This window comes from Rhinatrema bivittatum, chromosome 4 (assembly GCF_901001135.1).
Source record: "Rhinatrema bivittatum chromosome 4, aRhiBiv1.1, whole genome shotgun sequence".
Lineage (NCBI taxonomy): Eukaryota > Metazoa > Chordata > Amphibia > Gymnophiona > Rhinatrematidae > Rhinatrema > Rhinatrema bivittatum.
The window spans coordinates 2,442,066-2,457,348 of NC_042618.1; the positions used below are offsets into that span (position 1 = coordinate 2,442,066).

The 15,283-nt window shown below is 44.0% G+C and overlaps 1 protein-coding gene across 2 annotated transcripts in view; it reads left to right on the forward strand.

The window, feature by feature from the left end:
* The first annotated feature begins 5,494 nt into the window (after nt 1–5,494).
* ADCK1 (aarF domain containing kinase 1) overlaps nt 5,495–15,283 on the forward strand; it is a 175,543-nt gene continuing 165,754 nt past the window's right edge. The window contains exon 1 of one of the 2 annotated variants that reach the window (XM_029597676.1): nt 5,495–5,689. The gene's annotated coding sequence lies outside the window, so the exon portion shown is untranslated. The remainder of the gene's footprint in view (nt 5,690–15,283) is intronic. The other variant, XM_029597673.1, reaches the window with a different exon arrangement.

Below are 15,283 nucleotides of genomic sequence, written 5' to 3' on the forward strand. Positions count from 1 at the left end.
CAGAACTAGAAAAGATGCTGAGAAGCACAACACAAAAAGGATAAATGATAGAGGCGGTGGCAGTTGATTGAGGCATGAGATTTCGATGACCACAGGCCTGTTCTTCAGATGGCATCTGGACTTTTAAAGCTCATGCTTGAATCAAATGGTTAAGTTTGCCTCTGTCATTTTTGCTACATCAAACTAACATGACTTGTCATGTGACGATTTTCACCAAAAAGTTTAAAGGGGACAGAAAGGTTCCCTTATGAAGCAAGGTTAACAGGTTAGGGGTCCTTAGCTTGGAAAGACGGCCGAGAGGGGACATGAGAGAAGTTTATAAAATGATGAGGGGTGGAAAAAGAATCAATAGAGAAAAGTTATTTGCCCTAGGCTAGTGAAGCATATTCATTATACATATCCTGAAAACATGTCCTGTTTGGCACTCGAGGACTGGAGTTCGCCATTACTGCCTTAGACTGTGGCACAATCCATGAAACCTAGCAGGTTTGGAAGAAATCAGAGAAATATTTTTTCAGTCAGTGCACAGCTAAGTTGTGGAATTTCTTATCAGATGATGTGGTCAAAGTTTCTCGTATACAGTTTAAAAAGGGTTTGAACAAATTCCTGGAGGAAAAGTTCACAAATCATTATTAGCCAGAGAGGTTTGGGATCTGCCAGGTACTTGTGATCTGGATTGGCCACTGTCAGAGACAGGATGCTGGTCTCAATAGACCTTTGGTCTGATGCAGCATGACGTATTTATTTATAAAGTTTTATAAACTGCAAATTACAAATAAAATTGAACTAAGTGGTGCACAATAAAACATAGATTACTAAAAAAGAGTACAACACCACAAACATTCAAAATCACAGATTAAACATTCATAAAAACTTAATTACAGAAGCTTTTAATATCTAGAATTAGTCTCAAGTGTCTAGGAAGTGAGTTCCATAGCTGTGGTCCAACTACAAAAAATGCTCTGTTACGAGTATCTTATGTGTTTATGGATTCCTGGAGGTAGCTAAATAAATAAATATATATGTAACCATTTTTTAATTCAGTAACAAAAGACAAAATTCTAATATTGATGTATTTCAGTTGACTGAGAATGGCAGTGTACGGAAAAAGTTTGGTTTCATCTGGATCCTTGAAATATTATGACTGTGTAAAAATCTCTCTCTATTATTATTTGCTAGTCTGTGTTTTGGTATGCATGTATCCCATTCCAAAAATCATTTGTGCCATATTTTTAGGAAATTTTGTGATTAATTTTGTTTCCTTAGTGCAGGAGTAGGCAACCCCAGTCCCCTGAGTGCCACAAACAGGTCTGATTTTCAAGACATTCACAATGAATATACATGAGATATACTTGCATACAGTGGAGGCACACAGCAAATATATTTCATGCATATTCATTATGGATATCCTGAAAAACAGACTTGTTTGTGGCACTTGAGGCCTTGAGTTGCCTACCCCTGCTCTAAGTGAACAGAAACCGACAGTCTCAAAAAAAGTGGTTTCTAAGAATGGATTTAAATAAGGCCAGAAAGGGAGCATGATGCATAGACTCAGGAGTCTAGTTCAAGCATATGATGCAGCAAGATGGAAAGTGCGGCATTGGGAATTGAGGTTAGAGGAGAAGGACATAGATAACAACTAGCCAGATTTGCACAAGGAGGACTATGGGGAGAGAAGAGAGGAGGGGTAGTGAGGAGCTGCAGCGTGAAGGCTCTTGTAGGTGATTAGGGAGTCAATGTAGTGACTTGAGAGAGGAGTTATATGGATATCATGACATTGGTGAAAAAACTATCACTTGTGATGAGTGGTGTGGGTGTGAGCCTTTGGTGTTGTGGCTTAGTTGACGCAGCCTCATAGGCAAACCTATGAGGCCTATGCCAACAGCTGGAGAACACGCCCTGAAGCGGGACAGACTGGAGCTTCACCTATACCAGCCGCCTCCTTCACAGTTTGAGCCCTTGGGTTCTGGTGGCCAGCAGGACCTTTGGTCCCTAGGTTGGTAGGATGAGCAAGAGACAAGAACATGCCAGGGTCAGGACAGGCAGCAGGCAGGAGATGCCAGGAACAGACCAAGGGTCGGGGCAGGTTGCAAGCAAGTGCAGTCAGGTCCAAAGCAACGATCAGGTCAAGGCCACAGGCAAGCGTAGTCGGATTCAAAGCAATGATGAAGTCCAGGCGGCAGGCAAGCAGAGTCAGGTCCAAAGGAAGGAAGGACGAGGACAGCTAAGGAGTCACTGGACGAGACAGGCTGGGCAAGGCAAGGCTGGATGAGACTGGAACACGGGAACGCTGGAGCGAGAGGAGCAACACGCACTGCTCTAGGCAGGAGACCCGTTGCTGAGGCGCCAGCTGGAAGTGTGCCTAGGCTTTAAAGCCCCAGCTGACGTTGACGTCATCTCTCAGCGCCACTGCTCCTTTCCCACTGTTGGGCTTCATCTGTAGGCATGTGCTGCACGTGCACGCCTAGACAAACAGAGGAACAATGGCGCTGGGTTGGCATTGTCATTTTGGGAGCTGGGGCCAGATGGTAAGTGTGGTCGGTCGCTGGCTTACCCCCGCAGCCGGCCAAACATAAAACCACACAACTGAAATTTGAATCGATTGTATTGGAGAGAGAAGACTCAGTGGGAGACCTGCGAGGAGCAGGTTGTAATAGTCCAAGCAGGAGGTGGTGGTGTGTTCAGAAAGGAAGAGAGATTTTTATGGTTTTACACTAACATTATCATTGTTATAGTTGACTAATAACACACTTTTCCACTAAAAGAGTTGCAGTTTGTTAAATAATAAGGTACAATGTGACAAGAGGTAAGGAGAATGACCAGAATCAATTTAGTTTGCATTATCTAAAAATAATCTGGAAAGGAGTACAGTGTGACCCAATAGTAGGAAGTAGAGATGTGAATCGTGTCCTCGATCGTCTTAACGATCGATTTCGGCTGGGAGGGGGAGGGAATCGTATTGTTGCCGTTTGGGTGTGTAAACTATCGTGAAAATTGTGAGCCAACCCCCTAAAACCCACCCCCAACCCTTTAAATTAAATCACCCACCCTCCCGAACCCCCCCCCCCCCCCAATGCTTTAAATTACCTGGGTCGGGGGTGGGTTTTAGGGGGTTTTAGTGTGCCGGTTTTCTTGCCCTCCCCCTTCCCCCGATTTACGATTTTTTAACGATAAATCAGGGGAATTGGTATTGTATCGTGGCCCTAACGATTTTTGACGATTTAAAATATATCGGATGATATTTTAAATCGTCAAAAAACGATTCACATCCCTAGGAAGTGAGCGGTGCCAGCAGATTGGAGTCAAGTGCTTGCTTAATAGTTCTGATCAGCTGGGATATCCTGTGCAGTTAAAATGAGGGCTTTTGCCATTCCAGAGAAGTACAGATATCAGAGTCTGAGCAAAGGTAAAAGAGGTTCAGGGAATACATTTGCCAATGATTAATGTGAATGGCTGGCAGAAACTGATCTAATAGTGGTGATAGTACAGCTTTTTCAGTGACTTGACTTAGGTAAGGGGGGCTCTCGCTATGTCAGTATTTGTTCAGGTCAGTGGGGTCCAGATTAGCCTTCTTCAGTGTGGATATCACAGTTGCTTGGTAGTTGTGATTGCTCCACTACATCCAAGTCATAGCAATCTATGATTAGCTTGCATAATAAACCAGATGGGGTAGGGGTTCTCTCAGGAGTTGGTTGGCTGAGGGTGGAGAGCAGGAAGTCCATGCTTAACAGCTAAGTCCAAGCCAGTTGAAAAACCAGCTTCCGGATCAAGGCACTCATCTTGCGAGACCACAAATCACCTCAGGAATTCTCAACTGGGGGAGGGACATTTTGGTATCACTGCAGGAGAGCGGGGCAAATTTATTTTCCTTATTTCTCCTTTTTTCAAAATCGAAGCAGTCACCAGTAGGGAGATGCACGTCCACCATCTGTTGGAGACAGAGAATACTGTCAGGCTGATGTCACTGCAGGGGTGTATATACTGTGACATCAGTTTGCTCCATCTCCATGTAAATGTGCATAACCCACTTGTTCTGGATTCAACTGATTGGATCCTAAGAAAAGCAAATTGCTGGGCAGACTGGATGGATCTTTGATTTTTATCTGCTGTCATTTACTATGTTACCTGTTGCAGATTTTGATATCATCCACAAAAAGATCTTTCTAAAAAAATCCTTCTGCAATGTTGAAAAGAACTGGTCTGAGGACTGCTTCCTGAGCCACACCACTAGTAATGTCCCCCTTCTTGGAGTGAACTCTATTTACCATTACATTTTGACACCTCCCTCTCAACCAGTTTCTAACCTGGGGCCCAACCAAGGGCACTCATTTTATTTATAAGTTGCCTATGCACATCCATGTCAATGGCGTTACTGAAATCCAAGTATACTACATCCAGCATTCTCCCTTGATCGGAGGACACCCAATCAAAGAAACTGATGAGAGTTATTTGACAAGACCTAATTCTGGTAAAAACCATGCTGTTCCAGATCTTCCAATCCACCAGATTTCAGAAACTGCACTATCCTCGGTTTTAGCAGAAATTCCATTTATTTGCTCACCTCAGAAATCAGAGCAAATGATTTGTAGCTCCCAGCCTCCTCCTTTCTTTCACTTTTATGAGTAAGAACCATATCCACCCGTCTCAAGCCCTGGGGAACTACTCCTGACTCAAGCCTGAGAGAATTGTGTGCAAGTCTCAGTGTGAGAGAGAATAAACGTGTGTGTGTGTGTGTAGAGAAAGTCTGTGCACCTGCTTACCCCCTTCCTCTCTTATCTAATCCAGGATGACTGGAAATGAAAAGTGCCCAAGCATGTTAATTGGCGTCTTGGGGCCAGGCCTTCCAGATTCAGGATTGGATAGAACTCCTTTGTCAATTAGCTGGCGTTCATTTCAGGTCTGATGGGTGGGCAGGGATATTCTGCACATGCCGTCAGTTCACTATTATGTACCTTATTCGGTAGATAACCCAAAACCCCCCAAGTCTGCTTCTGTGGTTAATCGTCCCGACGCCTCCAGTTCTGTGTACCAAAGAAGGTCCAGCTCACATCCCACTTTAATATATATTGGCCTGCCACCTAATGCGGTAACATTTAAGCCCGCCGTCCTCACTCATTCCTCCCTTCCCATCAGGTATTTCCAGAGCTTGCAACTTTGCAAAAGCAGTGAGACATGGCTGCTAGATAAACCCCCGCTGTCTTTTGTTTTAAATCTTCTATGACCATTAAGGGTGGTAGATGGGGTGCAACGTATTTTCTTTCTTTTTTTTTTTTTGTCATTAGCTGCCACAGATAATAACCGCTCTGTGAGGAAAGCAGGGCGGCGCGAGTGCAGAATAAATTCCACGCGCAGATAGGGAACACAGGGCTTCCCTTCCCCCAGCCGTGGAAACCGCACTTTTAACTTCTACAGCAAAGGGCGTGGCCAGAGCTCCAGCCCTGGGGCTTCCGAGTTAGAGCAGCGACCGGACCCGCCTCCCTGCGTACGTCATGATTCCGCGCCCTGCCGCTCGCTGACTGTGCGGAGCAAGCGGCGCTGTCAGCAACGTCATTGATCCGCTGCCGGCACCCTTCCCCCTTTACTCCGGCCGAGAAAAAGAAGCGCGGAAAAGAGGGGGGGAGGGGCGCCGGCAGTATCCAACTCCTTCAGTAGCTGTTGCTACAGTGAGCAACACAGAGGGAGCTGCTAAGTGAGTGCCCAGACTAAGGGGGGGGGGACTTCTGGGAGGGGTGAGCATACTGGTGGGGCTGTGCTGGAAGGGGGTGAGCATACTGGTGGGGCTGGGCTGTGCTGGGGGTGAGCATACTGGTGGGGCTGTGCTGGGAGGGGGTGAGACTATGCTGGGAGGGGGTGAGCATACTGGTGGGGCTGTGCTGGAAGGGGGTGAGCATACTGGTGGGGCTGGGCTGTGCTGGGGGTGAGCATACTGGTGGGGCTGTGCTGGGAGGGGGTGAGACTATGCTGGGAGGGGGTGAGCATACTGGTGGGGCTGTGCTGGAAGGGGGTGAGACTATGCTGGGAGGGGGTGAGCATACTGGTGGGGCTGTGCTGGAAGGGGGTGAGACTATGCTGGGAGGGGGTGAGCATACTGATGGGGCTGTGCTGGAAGGAGGTGAGACTATGCTGGGAGGGGGTGAGCATACTGATGGGGCTGTGCTGGAAGAAGGTGAGAGTGCTGGACGGGCTGTGCTGGGAGGGGGGGTGAGACTGTTGGTGGGACTATTTATTTATTTATTTAAGAGCTTTTATATACCGATGTTCATGTACTGGTACATATCACGTCGGTTTACATAAAACCAAAGTAGGAAATTACATCGAACAATCGAACATTATGTCAGACAAGAGGTAACAAGTAACAGGTCAAACATCATGAGGACTTATAGATTATGCTGGGAACTTATGGTTGGGGCTGTGCTGGAAAGAGGTGAGAGTGCTGGAGGGGGGTGAGACTGCTGGTGGGGTATGTGCTGGGAGGGTGTTGAGTGCTTGGACAGGTTGTTTTTTTTTATTAGATGAAAAATATAATTTTTTTATTAAATCAAATGAAAAATGCATCTAAATATACTGCCAGCGCTGTAAAAATACCAATGAACCCCTATATTTAGTAACTTCGAAAAATACTTAGTTGCCTGTCATCAAAGATGTAAGTTTACAGATTGTAAATACCCAGAGTCAGGGGTCATACGTTGAATATACACTTACTCCATAATCAGTTACTGAGAGTAATAGCTGCTGGATGAGCATCAATGCAGGCTACTGATTTCTACAATGCTTCAAGTTTAATATTAGTGAGATTTTTTTTTAGCTAGTTCTGTGGTATACAGTAAAGCTATTACTGTGAATTGAATTAATGCAGCACTGGAATGACACGTATTTTTCAAACTATGTCAACTCAAAGAGAAGGATCATGTGTAGTAATCTAAATAAACCATCACATGTTCAAGTATTAAAACAGGATGTTAACAGTCGCAGTAAGAACAGGGATTCATTCTGTTGCTGTGTCCTTACTTTTCAAACTTGCAGTAATTCAACCTCATTTTGTGTCACACCATGTGTCCAGTATATATTCATGTATTTTTATGGGTCCCAATATGATACACTGGCTTTGCCTCTTTAAATAAGGATTGACTGGGAACAAGATGAATACTGAAGATTTTCAGCTCAGTTTGTGTCAATATTTCATTTTGCTAAATAGTGGAAAGTAACATACAAGTCGATCTAATAAAGCAGCACGGAATATGATTTCCTAATATGCACCCAGTAACCTCTCCTGGGCGCAAGATTGTTCATTGTTCTCTGTAAAGCTTGTTTAGCTGCACTATTTGTTCATTGTAAACCGATGAGATGTTCCCAACGTTCATCGGTATATAAAAGCCTCTAAATAAATAAATAAAATAAATAAATAGAATATTTTGAGGTTCGAGCTGTCAAGGAGGCACTAGGGACAAATGTGTGCTCCTAGCACCTCCTCGGCAGCAGGCACCCAGGAGAGGTCGGCTGTCAGCGGGTTAGGAAAACAAACGCTCTTAAAATTGAGCCTTGAGCCTCCCTTTTCCTAACCTGACTGCTGGTGCTTTTTTTTTTTTTTTTAACTTTCTGTCTTTTTTGTTCCTCTGACAGTAAAAATGTGTGGGTCGGGTGCACTTTTTTTTTTTTTAAATTTAGGGAGAATAGCAGTCTCATCAACAAGCATTTGCATGTGATGAGCGCTATTAGTTTCACCCGGGGGGGGGGGGGGTGGACATGTGTTTTGGACGCGCTAATCCCCTTAGGAAATAAGGGATTGTGGACGCGCGTCCAACTGCGGGTTCAACAGTACGCTCGACTGAGTGCAGTGTATTGGATTGGCCTGCTAGTGCTTGCCGCAGTCTCTAAAATCTTGTACTTTCCATGGTTTTCTTGAATATGCCTTATAGAAAATCAGTCTTGGAAAATTGAAGGTCCAATTACAGCTGCTGACGGTAGCCTCAACTGGTAGCACATTTCATAAAATGAACATCTTGGACAATCCCCCAGATCAAACAAACAGCATGGTATCTAATTAATAGGCCGATTCACGAAAATGTGCTACCACGATAACGCGTTAATGCACATTATTTACCACAGCTCTTATTAGTCCGATAGGGGTCTATTCGCTAATAATGTGTGCTATCGTGGTAGCACACTTTTCTAAATAGGCCCCTTAAAGCTGCAGTCTTTAAGAAGGACTTGTGAACCAAACAATGGTTGATACCTGATACCATATGAAAGCAGAAAGAAGTGCCTTTACTGAACCAAACATTAACTGCATAAGAATTCTGCTAAGGATAACTGTGCACAGCATCTTGCAGACTGCACGTCTGCAAGCAATGGGATCCCTGCATTGTTTTCCTACTGGCGTATTTTCCTTTTAGTAATAACTTTCAGGACCCTCCTGTTCTGGTAGTGCAGCATACAGTCTCCACCTCTGTTCCTGTTTGCCCAGTTTTTATGGGTGATACCTCCTGGGGTTACAGGTTCTGGTCCTGGAGCACGTCAGCTGTTGGAGGCCTATCAGAGTCCATATATGTGACCAAATACCGGTTACTATTTGACTTTGTATAATTATTTTTAGAATAGTCTTAGCAAATTATGTTTACCGTTTCCTTCACTTTCTCCTGGCTGGTTAAGTGTAGGCAGAGGTAGGAGGAAGGTGAATAATATTGCAGGCTAAAAAGAAAACACAATTGTTTGTAATTGTGTAAAAAGCCAATTGCCTGGTACTACACTGCAAGACCTGGCTTTATGCTTTGGTGACAGAGGCCGTGCTTTTAACTCCTGAGTAGATAACATCATTGGGCAGATCACATGATGCTGTGGCGGGAGCAGGGTATGTCTTAGCTCACCATCTGCTTGAAAACTTAAAACATACTGGTGCAAAAATAAAAAATATAACTGTTGGCGATTTTGGATGTTGGTCTGGCCTTGCCTCTCAATGATGCTTCTAGATTCAAGATAACCACAAAAATCCATCCGGAATATAAGACAAAGGTGAGGTCTGGGAAGCCTAAGAAGGAGGACAAAGGGCTAACAATTCCTTTATTAAAGACAGTTTAACAACTCAAAGACAGATGGGAAATCTGGAAAATGTCTAAACTTTCCTGTCTCCAGATTAATATCTGCATATGAATTACTTAGGAAATACCTAGTAGAAATTCTGTCAATTTCAAGTGTGGATGATAAGAGTTTATCTAAGATATATTATATTATATTATATTCCTAACACCAGGTTAAGGACTCAAGAGGGCGAGGAAGGTATGGATCAGGTCATACAAGAATCACCAAACTTAACTGCTTTTTTGGAATCATCAATTGATATTCCCAAAACAGCAACATTAAGTTAGGGTTTGCTCCCCCAGAGGGGAAGAGTTAGCAATCTGTTAGAGGTTTGCTCCTCCAGAGGGGAGGAGTTGGCACTCTGTTATAATCTCCGTGCTGAGTTGCAGTCTGTTACGGTTCTGAAGTCTGATGGGCGGAGACATTAGATGAGAGCTAGCACTCTGTTATGCTCAGCTCCTGAAGTGGGAGGAGTGAGCACACTGTAGTAAATAGGTGAATCCTTGGGCCGATGGCAGATGACAGCGCCCCCAGGAGGATATCCTGAGAGGGACCACCGGCTAGGCTTGGGTATGGAGATAGACACAGACAGTTCTTTTATTAGACAGGTTAGTAGAACTACCAGAGGTGGCAGTAGTGAGCTGATATGCCTGGCAGGGCTGAAGTCCCTCAGAGACTAGAACTGCGATCCCAGGGTTGCTGAGCTGTATAGAGACTATAGATAGTGAGTAGCCAGAGTATGCTGTATACATATCCAGTAGTAGATGGCACACTCACATAGATTCTTAAGAAGGCTCAGTAGCTGGAAAGAGTTAGGCCCTCGAGGAGCGAGTACCTGGTTCCAGGGAAAGCTCTGAGAGAGTGATGGTAACTCACAAATGTCTGAATCTGTGATAGCTTCCAGGCAGTAGAGAATCTTCAGAGTCTTCAGGAACATGGGCCCTCGAGGAGCGAGTACTGGTTCCTATCTGCAATCTGAAATAGAGAAAAGAGAGCGAGGCCCCCGAGGAGCGGATACCCCTGGTAAGTCCGAGGAGGCAGAGTAGCTTGGACGAATCCGTATTCCTAGACAGAGTACGATTCATGGTCCGTAGTCCTTGCTAACTCGAATAGTAAGCGCAAGTGAAGACCTTTTATGTTGGAAGCAGATGACGTCAATACAGGGGGACGCTCCTGAGGTTCGCGCCCTTGCTGGTACATCATTCGGAGCGCGTGCGCGCACCCTACGTCATCGGGAGCATGGAAGATCTGCAGCGTTGAGCCGGTCTGGGGACGCCGGAAAGAAGCAGCATGGAGACGCCGCGGCAGCAAGCCATCCATCAAGCACGGAGGTAGTCGCCATAGAGGTAGAGAGGGTGGAACGAGGGCGAAGAGCAGCCACGAAAGCAACACTTTATTGGTCACTTTTTGTAGAGAAAGTGATAAAAATGTAATTTTACAGAAATATTTTAAGAACAAAGATTTCTTGTTTTGTGGACAAAGGATCCAAGTATTTCCTGATGTTTCACGTAGTACACAGTTAAGAAGGAAACAATTCCTGATATTGAAGCCGAGAGTTTTATCTTTAGGGGCAACAGTTTGTTTTGTTTTTTTTTTAATTCCCCTGTAAATGCTCAGTAGTATTGCAGAAGAATAAATTCATATTCCAGGACCCAACCCATTTGGAATCCTTTCTGGTGGATAAAGAATAAACAAAGGTTGAGGTATAAATAGCTGCATATGAAAGAATATATCTCCTGTATTTTGTAAGTTATATTTACATTTTTTCCTTATCTCGGTCTTGGAAGAATCCTCCCATTATGGGGACTAGGAATTTTGATGCATTATTGTAGTCATACATAATGCCTTATGTTTGCCTGAAATGTAAAATTCTTTCTTTTTGATTTTTTACAATTGTAAATTTGTTTAAAATCTCAATAAAGTATAAATTAAAAAAAAAAAAGATGGAGGACACAGAAGGTGAACAAAAAGCACCCAACTCAAAATGAAGTGATTTTTGAGGCAGTGATCTCAGTGGTGGTTAAAGCTCTGGACTCTAATTTTGGTTAGGTCTTTTCTAAATTTGTTGAGATTACTTCCTCACTAGATGCCTTTACCCAACCAGCGCGTGTCTGATTCTGAGGACGGAGCGAGGATAATTCAGACAGTGAGTGAGTTGCAGGCAAAAATGGTGCGGATAGATGACAAACTCTAAGACTTGGAACAATCGAAGGCTGGTTTGGGATACCTGAGTCTGTGGCGGAGTTGGAGATTTGTCTTCCTCGAGATGTGGCTGGCTAAGGAGCTCAAGTTGGATGCTTCAGTGGCGCCTGTGTTAATTGAGTATGCACATCACTTGGGCCCATGGGTTGATAACAGAGGACAGCTTAGAGTGGTTACAGCCCAAAAAAGTCTGCAGTGCTGCAAATGGCGAGCCGTGGCTCGCAGTTGATGGTTGGAGACCAAGATATCTTAGTTTTTCAAGACTACTCCATGAAAGTCTCAGACCGGACAACCTTTTTGTCCGTGTGTTTGGCACTACACGAACATCAGATTCGCTTCACGCTTTTGTACCCAGCCAAGCTGAGGGTTACTGATGCGAAGAAGTCTACCTACGTAACTCCGGAGGAAGCACAGACTCTTTTGGATAACTTGGCTATATCGGTTCAGTTTAGCCCGACGGGGAGAACCCTTGAGATCTATGCCTTGACTTTGCTCTCGGATGGATTGAAGAGGCTGCCTTCTGTGGTAGAACGGTGGTTCACATCTAGTGGACTGGATGGATGTTACTGGTGACCCCTTTTTGGTGTGTGTGTGTTTTTTTTTTTCTTTTTCTTTCTTTCTTGGGTGTTTTACCTTTTGCAGTAGAAGTAGCGCAATATGCAGTCTACTGGCAGGAGGACCTGGCTTGTTGGATGCAACAAGGATCTACTAGAACCTGCAGTTAATCATTCTGTTGGAGTCTCTGGGTAGTCTAGCAGCCGCTGTAGCAGTGCGGTATTACATGTGGACTTGGAAGAGGGCATTGGGTATGCCTGTATTTGCTTCTGTGGAGGACTAGACCAGTTTTGTTGGACACAGCAGTTGGGTTTCTGATCTTGGTTTTGTGATGCACTTGGTCACTTGTGATGTGTTACTAATTGTTGTTCCTTCTAATACAATATTGGTCTTGAGGGTGGGTGGGTGTGGGATCCATAACATCTTTAGCTTGATTTCTATCTCTACTGAGATGGGGTAGCAGGAGGGGAAGGTGTGGGATTGGGGGAGAGGGGAAAGTAGGGGATGGGATAGAGGGATTATTAGATCAGGGGGATGTGGGAAATGGTGTGTATATATGTATATACTTTTTGAATCCTTTAGAGAGGTGTGTGGGGGTGTGTTATGTGGAGCCCATCCTAAGCTTGGGGATTGGGTTATCATAAAGAGATGATTGGATCTGTGGGGAAATCCTTTTGGTGGGCTCTGTGCATAAGGTAGGGCTTAGAATAACTTCCTGGAACATGGCAGGGTTAGGCTCCCCTATAAAACGAGACAAGGTCCTGAGAGTGCTGATGAAGTATCATGCTTCAGAAGGCACATCTCAGCAATGCAGAGCACAGCAAACTGACTAGGTGGTGGGTGGGGGTCTTCCGGCTCAAGAAAAGGCAGGACTGGCCATTTTGATGTACAAAGCTTTGACGTTAAAACTCAAAGATTCTGGAGGCAGATATCTGATCTTAAATGGAACTCTTTGTGCTGAATCTATAATTGTTTGAAATATTTATGCATCTATGAATATGACCCTGCTTTCTTTGCTGATATGCTCTGGGAGATGATCCTATCATTTTGGGAGGAGACATGAATATGGTTTTTGACCCTTGTATAGACAACTCTCATTTGTTCTACAGGTGACTGACTGATTGTAAGAAACAGGAGTCTTCCCCCCCGTTTTGTGAGTGCCTGGGCCTTTTGGATGTGTTGAGAATCCTGCACCCTTTGGAGCGTGATTTTATGCATGTCTCTTGCGCGCATGAGTCCCGGATTGACTATCTGTTAGAAAAAACTGTCCCGGAGACTAAGGTCATTCATGCAACTATTGGTCCCCTGGAGATATCAGACTATGCCCTCATATGGGTGGATGTTCAATGGACCCCAGTGGGACCCTGTCCAGTTGTACCGCAATAAGAGATTTCAGGCTTTTCTACAACAAAAATGGAAATCTTTTAATGAGCACGATAAAGGGCATACGGATGATCTCACCCTCTATTGGGAGATGGCTAAAGCTGTTATCCAGGGAGACCTTAAAGCTTACTTGAGGTTTTGAGGAAAAAAGATTTAGATAAGAGAATCATCAAATTGGAAATTTAGATATGACAAGATTGTTAATGGCAGGGTCCACCTACAGCTAAGGCTAGAGCCAATTGTATTGCTTCAGAGGTTGCTTTGAATTCCTTTCTTCACCAGAGAGCGCAAAAATCAATATTTTACTATAAGTACCAATTGTATAAACGTGGTAATAACCTGCACTAACGTGGTTAGTGCAGTTAGTATAGCTGGGTTCAAAAAAGGTTTGGATAAGTTCTTGGAGGAGAAGTCCATTAATAGCTATTAATCAAGTTTACTTAGGGAATAGCCACTGCTATTAATTGCATCAGTAGCATGGGATCTTCTTAGTGTTTGGGTAATTACCAGGTTCTTGTGGCCTGGTTTGGCCTCTGTTGGAAACAGGATGCTGGGCTTGATGGACCCTTGGTCTGACCCAGCATGGCAATTTCTTATGTTCTTATGGTAAGCTTCTGGCATCTTTGGTCAAGTACAAAGAATGAGCTAAATTCATTGCGGCCGTACAAGACCCTCATGATAATACAGTGAACTCTAAAGAAGGGCTTCAGAAGGTATTTTGAGACTTATTTTTATTCCTTGCATGCCAAGGATGTTCTGGATATGGATAAGTGAACTGAGTATTTAAAAAAATCTACTTTTACCACAGCTAATGGCATCTCGGCTAGAGGCATTAAATGGCCTATTACAGGCTTTGGAGAGCTGCTCTATATAAAGCCCCAGGTCCGGATGGCTATAGGGGGGAAGTCTACAAACTGTTATGAGAACAAGTTACCCTACCTCTACAAGCCATGTTTACTCAGCTGGTGGAGCAACGAAGGTTCCCCTTCGACACAAATAAGACTGATCACTATTCTGCCAAAAAAGGGTACAGATCCATTATCCCCAGCATCGTATAGTCTGATTTCACTACTTAGTTTTGATCTAAAACTCCTGGTTAAAATTTTTGCTGATCATTTGGCTCTGTTCTTGCTGACTCTTGAGGCTGAACATCGGGTGGGTTCAGCCTTTAATGTTAGGAATGTTGGGGTCTCCCTGTCATATTGTTAACAGTCAGATCTTCCCTCACTACTAGTCAGCTTTGACACAGAAAAAGAGTTTGACCATGTTGATTGGGAATATCTGTTTTTTGTTTTGGGGAAGTTTGGGATCTCTGGTCTTTTTTTGTAAAGGGGTACAATTACTATAGTCACACGCCAAGGTGCAGATTTTGATCAATGGGCAGTCTATTGAAGAGTTTGAGATCCAGAGGGGATGTCCACTTTCCCCTTTCATGATAGCTTTGGAACCTTTATTGCGGTCAGTCAAGTCTAATGAAGCGATAGTGGGAATTGCAATTAAAGGTAAAGATTTTAAAATTGTAGCCTTTGCTGATAACTTGCTTGTCCATCTTTCAAACCATTGTGTATCATTGGCTGAGGAGTTAAGTGAATTTTTCACATTATGGCTCCTTTTCTGGTTTTAAGCTTTAATAGAGACAAGTCCGAGGAATTAGTGTCTCCTCTCACATTAAAAGCTATGTGGGCAATACTTTTCCACTTAAATGGGCACAGGAATCTTTTAAATACCTGGGTATAGTTTTCCCCGCTAGACCTGGATCTGTCATATGATCTCACTGTTATCCCTGTGTTGAAGTGTATGAAAGATAAGTTGTTGTTATGGATCTTTCTTCCGTTGACATTGTCTGGGAGAATTATTCTCTTTTAAAATAGTTTTATGGCCGCAGTGGCTTTATGTATTACTAGTGTTACCAGTTTGTTTACAAAAGGGGGATTTGGAGTTGGGGATATGCCCCTGCTCTCTAGATTTCTGCGGCGGGGAAAGTGGGCTAGAATCGACGTTCAGCAGCTGCTGGGGACGTACAATGAGGGGGGCTTTGGGTGTTCCTAGAACTGAAGAATATAACATG